This window comes from Bombyx mandarina, chromosome 12 (genome assembly GCF_030267445.1).
Source record: "Bombyx mandarina strain Sakado chromosome 12, ASM3026744v2".
NCBI lineage: Eukaryota > Metazoa > Arthropoda > Insecta > Lepidoptera > Bombycidae > Bombyx > Bombyx mandarina.
The window spans coordinates 12,096,808-12,106,062 of record NC_143219.1 but is presented as its reverse complement, the minus strand read 5'-3'; positions in this window follow the sequence as shown (position 1 = coordinate 12,106,062).

Genomic DNA, 9,255 nt, shown 5'->3' with positions numbered 1-9,255 from the left:
TTTTTTTATATTTTCTGAAGTTCATAAATTGCAGACGCGATAAAACGTCTCTGCCGTCTAATCTCGCCTCTATTTTATTGCTTTTAGAAACTTTTGTCGTTCAGGATACTTTATTAAATAAAGAAATGTATTTATGTCTGTCTATATATTACTAATGTTAAAAATATATTCGGATCGCTCAGATTTTCGTCTTGGTTCCAAGAAAATCACAGAAAACATCTCTGTGACCTTATCACGTCCATCACTCACAATGACGTTACCATTAAGTTCCACAGAGGTGTTATTATGATGCGTGTTACATGGAAAACGGGAACGAAGTCTATTTTGAAACTGTATTCTTTACTAACAAATTACAGCTACCTACGTTTGTAGGCGAGGTTGTTTTTTTTAATCGTGACGTTATTAACCACACATCCTTACTGGTGGTAGGACCTCTTGTGAGTCCGCGCGGGTGGGTACCACCACCCTGCCTATTTCTGCCGTGAAGCAGTAATGCGTTTCGGTTTGAAGGGTGGGGCAGCCGCTGTAACTATACGTGAGACCTTAGAACTTATATCTCAAGGTGGGTGGCGCATTTACGTTGTGGATGTCTATGGGCTCCAGTAACCACTTAACACCAGGTGGGCTGTGAGCTCGTCCACCCAACTAAGCAATAAAAAAAAAACATCCTTACAATCTAATTTTTTCTTTATTGCCCTTGTAGGCAGACGAGCATACGGCCCACCTGATGGTGAGTGGTTACCGTCGCCAATGGACTTCAGCAATGCCAGGGGCAGAGCCAAGCAGCTGCCTACGGATCGTCCTACGGATTGTTGTGTAATAGATTATCAGTTTTTTTTTCAGAGATTTTTATACTTATATCTCTGTCGTTGACTGAGTTATAGTTTATATATTTACAATGACAAGATGAAGTCTGCTAAATTCTTCTACTTCTTCGAATACTTTAAAACTATTTTCGTCCGTCAATCGCCGTGACTACGAAAACTGTAAAATATTTAAAATTATATAATCATAATCAAAAATTTAAGATTAAATCTTAAATGTAACTTTAATTACTGAAAAATGAAATGTAATTAATGAACAAGTGGAAATAAAAAGCGCCAAGAAGTAGTACAGAAGTAAATAATTATGCATTTTCATATTTGCACGATAATTTATTTCGTATACGTACGACTTGATGATATAGAACGTCCAATCCTTCGTTCGGGTTAAGCACGTATGAACCCAATTATCAGGGATGACCTTGAAACTTCTCAATTAAGCCGCAATGTTTTTTTCGCCGAATATATTGTATCCTCACCCGGTAGTGAATTAACAAGTTTATCCTTACTCCCGTGACCCGGTGGCATCAGGTGTAGCCGTTGTTTGAGTAATCGCAACTTTGAAACAGCGTAATTTACTATTGTCAGAAATTCTGATGGTACGTTAAATAAAAAGGATTCACTACTTCAAATGTGGCTGGCAAAGTATTAGCAAAAACCAGTACATCCAAAATAATTGTACTTTGTATATATTGTAGATAAATAACTGTATAGCCTGCCTTTCTTCTTCTTCTCAATCATGTCACTCTGGTCAGAGTGGTCGTGATCGTTGTTTAGTGTTAGAGGGGGCAAACCTGACGCGTCTCACAACGTCACGCCATCTCTCCCTGCTCGAGGTCATTCTACTGCACTCATGAAGAGAACCTGCCACTATGATAGTGGTTAAGCCTGCCTTTATAAATACAATCATATTTCTTCTCCTAATAAAGTCCCCTGCAAGCCACAAATCGGCAAATAATCAGAGGAATGAAAATCACTATGAGAAGTTGTTATTCCTTCACCGTGGAAGTCAGTCAAGAATATTTGTTTTTATAACGCACGGTTATCCTTTAGGCAGTGGCGTAGCTAGGTAACAAAGGGCCCTGGGGCAAATTAAAAAATGGGGCCCCACTGCTATGTAAACTGATTAGATTTTATCAAATAAAAATATGAAATATACATATACTTTAAAAATGCTAAGCTACTTAAGCTCTTTTTTGTGCACTGCAGGGCAGGTAATAAAAATATTAAACAGTAACAACATAACAGGTTGGGGAAAAAGTATTTTCGCATTATGGATGTATGAACTTGTAATAAAATCTCTTTGGCTATATATTTGTATCTGGCTGGTTTTGGTATCAATAAAAGTTTAAATATTTAAGAAGATAATTCCTAATTCAAATTAAGAAAATGTGTTATTTTTATTTATTTTTCGTACTGTCAAGATGACTGAATCTAATGAAGAAATTCGATACATTTTAAAATTTTACTACAAAAAAGGTAAAAATGCAACGCAAGTCGCGAAAAAAATTTGCGATGTTGTGGACCTCGTGCAGTGTCTATGAGAGTAGCACAAATTTGAACGTTTTCAACCCGGAAATTTTGATGTCAAAGGTGCACGTCGCTCTGGTCGCCCTATTACGGATAAAATGTATGCCATTTTTGAAAAAGTGGAGCAAGATCGGCATATCAGTAGTTACGACGTAGTTGAAGAGCTGGGAATTGACCACAAAACAGTTTTGGCGCATTTGAAAAAACTGGGTACACAAAAAAGCTCGATATTTGGGTACCTACCTCACGAGCTCACTGAAAGAAACCTAATGAACCGTGTACTCATTTGTGATTCTTTATTACGACGTAACGAACCATTTTTGAAGAAGCTAATAACTGGTTATGAAAAGTGGATCACATACGACAAGAACGTGCGAAAAAGGTCGTGATCAAAGGCCGGTCAGGCTTCACAGACTGTGGCGAAACCCGGTTTAACTCGCAACAAGGTGATGCTGTGTGTGTGGTGGGATTCGAAGGGCATTATTTATTATGAGCTGTTACCACCAGGCAGGACCATCGATTCTGAACTCTACTGCGAACAACTGATGAGATTAAAGCGGCCGTAATTAATGAACACAAGGGGTGTGGTTTTTCATCATGATAACGCTAGACCTCACACATCTTTAGCCACTCAGCAAAAATTAAAAGTGCTTGGCTTAGAGGTGTTAATGCATCCGCCGTATAGTCCTGACCTTGCACCTTCTGATTTCCATCTGTTTCGGTCTCTTCAGAATTCTTTAGGCAGTGTCAGGTTATAACATCACGAGAGGACTGCCAAAACCAATTGTCGCGGTATTTTGACCAGAAGCCCCAAATTTTTTATAGCATTGGGATCATGTCCCACAAGATGGCAAAAAGTTATCGAACAAAATGGTACCTACATACTTTTAAATGTAAGTAAACTATATAAAAAAATGTTGTGAATTTTCTTCAAAAATGCGAAGAAACTTTTCCCCCAACCTATTACAATGCGCTGTAGCCCAAATCTATAGATTTGACACGATTTATTGACTTAACGGACATCAATATGAGTGGTAAAATAAAATAAAATTGAATTGAATTTTTTATACTGGTCAATATAGTGGATATTGACCAGTACAAAAAAAGTTTTCTTGACATTAGCCTACTTACTCCTGATACAGCATTAATTTTTAACCGTTCTCGAAAAAAAAAAACTTAACTCAAATTCACAATAAAACGCACATCGATGAATAATAAAACGCACATATCACTAACCGTCAAATTGACAGCACGGCCAACCTACAGAAAGAATTTAGGGGAATCCCCTAGGCATAACTTTTGAATTTCTCTCAACTGAGCTGTAATGATCAAAGTGGGGCTGCAACTTGTCATCTTTATTTTGAAAATGGGAGAAATTTCCAAAAGTTAAGTTCGATCGAGATTTCTGGTAATTATTCGAGGGCCCCCTGAGCTTGAAAGCCCCGGGGCACTGCCCCGCCTAGCCCCTGGGTAGCTACGCCACTGCCTTTAGGCCACGACGACTTCAGATTCCGTAGGTATTTGAATCGTCAGAAATAAGAATGAAAATAAAAAAACGCAATATAAAACCATAAAATTAATTTTAGTTATAGTTACGTAATTACGCTTATTTTGTGGTCGGACCTGTTTCTCACACGGTACAATCGTGTGTCTCCATTCCTATGCTGGATCAGCCGACACGCTTTGATCTTTTGAATATGCATATATGGCATATGGAAATATTCACATAAGGTTTATAAGCTCTGACAATTACTGAACATCCGAATAAGCCGTATGCTTATTTGCCCATTTTGAACAATAGTAAAAATTCTATGAAAAACCGCTACTGCAAACATAGCTTATAGCAGCGGCTCAGTTACTCCCCGGGGTAATGAACAATTACGGTCCGCAGAAAAGTAAAGATTTTACTTGAGTTCATTTATAATTGACTGTTATATTGAAATAAAGGATCCGGAGAGAATAGTACCGGACTTCCAAGAAATAAATGTACTGATCTTTTATTAAGCTTGGTTATATAAACTTGAATTAGGACCCGCCTTAAAGAGTTTATAAGAATATATAAATGTTCGCTTTCGAAGAACATATTGTGAAGTCATGCATTCGGAAAACAGTAATACAAGTCTGTGAGAATAAAATATCTAGTAACAGCACATTGCAATTTATGTTTTGTACATTTAAAATGGTCGATTCTTTGAACTCACTTTCCACTGCATTCACTTTTTCATGTTCATTACAACCAACTACAAATCAAATGCTAAATATATCATTATTATTCACACCAACAAATTCTTAAAACTTATTTATTTATTAAAAAATCTATTGTTTTCAAAACGGCTCCGGGATTTTTTGTTAAAACATGCCTTAAGGAAGATTTATTCCAACTCACGTCTCCAATCCTCTCATAGCGTCGACAAAGATGTAAAATCAACGATTTTCTTCACTAATGACTATGCTTTTTTTAAGGAAGGCTTACTGGTGGCCCGGAGGCCTTTCCAGTTTCATCAGGACAGATAAGCGAGTACTGGCTCAACCAGGAGTCACTAATGTCTCGTTTAAGCCCATTTGTTTTTATAACACATTTTTTCGTATTAATTTTGATATGAAATTTACAACGACAAAGAAACAGTCAACAATATCGGTGACGTCATATCGCTACATATCGCTTCATCGTGTGGGGACGCGGTTAATAAACTGGGATGGGAAGCAGATTTCTTTGTGTTGTTTCGATGAGCATTCGGACCATACAGATAAATCTTGCAGCTTCAGAGTTCAGTGGTACATATCTACATCTTTTGATTACTGAATTAAATTAGGGAATGATATTAAAGGAGAATGCCCATTGTAGTATGGAATTTGGCTTCAATTTGTGCTCTCATGTAACTTACCTCATTTTGTAGGGTTTAGGTAATATGTTTATTCAATTATAAAAAAAAAAAAAATAGTTCGCCGGATTTGCTAGTAAAAGACCAATGAAGTTTTTAGAATTAGGTTATTTTTTGTACAAGACAGCAGTGGATATTTTTTGATTATGCTGAATTCCTAAATACTTAAAAACATACGTATAAAGTATTTTATTAATGAAAACATGCACATAGTATAAACTTATTTACCTAGCATAGTATTGTGTGGCTAGGGCCACTACGTCCATTCGTGAAGTTAAAGGTTGCGGAACTATTGCGGAAATTCAAAATAAAACAAAAATAGACATAAAATAATTTATTTCTCAGCCTAACATAGACACAACAACCCACAGTTCGATTGCCAACGAGATAGCTGTAGTAATAACCATGCATTAATAGTATTAGCAACGTTTTCATCACGATTGATTAATAAGTACGTATGATAAATAAATTAATTCTGCCCCCAATATATAATGAGGTTCAAAGGAGTGGCTAAATTCCGGTACCTTGGCTGCACTGTAACAGACACCAATGACAGGGAAGATGAAATCGAAATTCGTATACAAAATACCCTACGATGCAGTGCAGCCCTACACCCGGTTCTCTCTTCGAAGCTACTAAGCAGGCGCACTAGGATTCGGATATACAAGACTGTAGTCAGACCGATCCTATTGTATGGATGCGAAGCATGGACGCTCACACAGAAAGAAGAGGCAAAACTTCTCGTGACGGAGCGAAAGGTATTGAGAAAAATACTAGGACCAGTTCGGAAAGAAGACGGTTCTTGGCACGTCCAAAAAAATAAGGATGTGGAGAGGCTTTTTGGTGAGCCAAATATTCTGGGGGAGATGAAGGCACGGAGGCTCGGATGGCTCGGACATGTAGTACGTATGGAGCAGGTTCGGGCTGTGAAACGGGTGTACACGGGTGTACCGGAGGGACGCCGCCCCATAGGGAGGCCCAAGTACCGCTGGTGTGACGCTGTGGAAGGAAATTTACGGGAGCTCCAAGTGTCGGACTGGCAAGGTGTTGCGCAGCGCCGGGATGAATGGCAAAGTTTATTGTCGGAGGCCAAGACCCACTTCGGGGTCATAGCGCCAGCTCAGTAGCAGTAGTAGTAGCCCCCAATATCCCTGAACCCTGAACTTCTGCCTAACAAAATAGGTAACGAATAATATGATCGAAACACACGATGTAGCTCAATCGGAAACATGAAAAACGGCGTCAGTAAATCAAATTATTACTGTTAGGTAGGTACTTGTCAAATGTCAGTAGTAGTTGTATTTTTCCAACTGGAAAGGCAAAGGTATCATACCATACATAATCTTTTATAAAAAAAATTATAAAAAGATATAAATATTTTGCTAATTGAATTAACTAATTTAATTTCATGCCAATTGATTAATGTCTCAAATTAATCAACTTCATTTCATTTCACTCCATTTTATCATTTTTTTAAAAGATTAGGCTGTATGAATTAATATCTTTGCCTTTCCATTGGGAAAATTGAACTACTACTAGATAGAAGTTTTTAAATTACTAATTGTTTTAATCTTCTATATCCGGCGAAGCTTAACTTAATATTTTTGAGGAAATTGTTAAAAATAAAAACTTAATTTTTAATATATATTTGATCGTAGCACAACACGAAACCAAAAATGGGCAATCTCCTTTGGGAAAAAACTACGAGTAGTAATAAATAATATAAAAAACGACGTCAAGCATTTTTTTCCATCAGTACAACTATTTTCCTGTTCTTCACTTTAAAAGTATATCATTGATTTGTGTTAAAACTGACTAAAAATGATTAACTTCATACTTGTAACATGTTTTAAGGCACATACGGTCTTTGACAGTTTCCATAACAATTACATATAATAGGTTATAATATTACTTTTTGTAAAATCATGTATAAAACACAAACACAAAGCCCCTTTTTTTCTTAGTATCATCCTATTATACATTTTTACGCACATAAATTAAATTCTTAGAAAACGTATTAGCTCGCTACACCTACCGTTTGCATTAAAACGCTGTAACGATTTCTAAATACATGAAATACAATACAAACAGCGAGTAAATAGTTACCTAAGTTATCCACTTTTATTTAAGTACATTAGAAATGGAGATTTTATTAATATTTCATACCATTTCCTTGGATTTACAACTGAACAATTTCCGTTTGGTGCTCTCTCTCTCAATTTATTCAAGCACATAAGCCAACGGTATTGAGACGAACGTTTACAGAGGTCGAAAACGACTAATACTTTCTAGTTATCCAGACATAACAGATCGAAACGCCCAACATAGTCGTATACTGCTTAATACAGTTTTTTCTCTCAATGAAATTGACTGCTTTATCGACAAACCAGCACTCTTGAATCACTTATACCAAACTTCGGCAAACTTCTTAGCCAAAGAGCCAAATATGCAAATTAAAAAATGTAGAGCCAAATCTGTTTGTAAATGTAGTAAACATTTATCATAAATTTAGAGATTCATTAAATTATAATGAAATGTTAATACAAAATTTACAGCCATTTTTAAATAAACTCATATAAAAATCAATTTTCAACAATATACATATTGTTTGTAATAACATTTCATAGTTATAATAATGCATAAGAACTATTTAATATTAAAAAGTTATATTTTTCTTGAAATAATACGTTTTTTTGTAATAAATTATTATTGCAAATCATAAAATAAATGCTATATTGTACACTGCTTCGATTAATATATATAATAATCGACATCAGTCAGGGGTGCTGATATTAAATGACCGTACATACTATTAACCGGCTTTTTCGTCCACAGCCGGATAATATTAGAGGAAGGCAAGCCCGTAGGATATTTCTGCCGCCAGAGCCACACTCAAGAGTTCAAAGAGTCGCACTTTGCCGACCTCCGACGTATACTATTGGGTAGGTATCACCACTAAGCCTATTTCTGCCGCGAAACAGTAATCCGCTTCGCTTTGAAGACTGTTGTACCAGAAAAACTGACACTTGGAACTTCTCTGCCCATCTTAGCATTAACAGTGGTTACGGTTGCCCATGAAACAATGACAGGTTCCTTTCGAAAAGACATATCAAAGCGTTGAAGAAACTCCACGTAACACGTTCCAGAGGCGTACTATGCGTATTTAATCGGCAATAAAGATGCCACAATTAAAATTACTTTTACGATTTTAATTCGCGCTTATTATTATTACTTTATTATTACAATTTTTTTAACGTTTTAAACGCTTAACTCTCTCTGAACAGAGCATAAATACACTTGAATACAGTAAAAAACAGTGAAAAATTTGTCGACATTAAATAACAAGGTAGCATGTACATAATTTTTACATAAATGTTTATTATTAAACGTCTGTAATACTTGTAATTTGTTTACGTTAGTGGGAAAAACTCTTTACAAATTCTCACCACGGCGGTGCGCTGGTTCTATATTTTTGGAAGGAAGTTTTTGCGGGGGCGAGTATCGCTAAAGATGCACAAAAAGAGGAGGCAGGCCGAGACTAGGTTATAAGGAGTAGACGTACCTGCCAACCCGTCGCTAGCTTCTTACAGGCTGCAGAATTAAACGTCAGTGCTGGACGACGCGTAATGGCGGCGGCTACATAGATTATACACTTAATATATTTGAGGGCGGCTAGCCTGACGACTTACGCGGCACTCTTCTAAATTATTTGCTCATAAAACTGGTATACCACTCGCGCAACGACGAGTATGATCGTCAGTAAGAGTTCGTAATTTAATAGAAAATTAATAAAAGTCCATAAAAATATTTAGATGAAAAAACAAGCGGCGTGTGCGTGTACAACGCGTGCGGTGCGGTCGGCGATAGTCTTCTTTCTTTACTTTTGACTTTTGCTTTTATGTTTTTTTTATAACTGGCCATGCGATAGGTTTTATGGCTACTCTCATTAAAAAAGAACCATACGTGAATAAATATTTCTGGTTTAAAATTTAATTTAATTTTATACATAATAATTTCCAAAA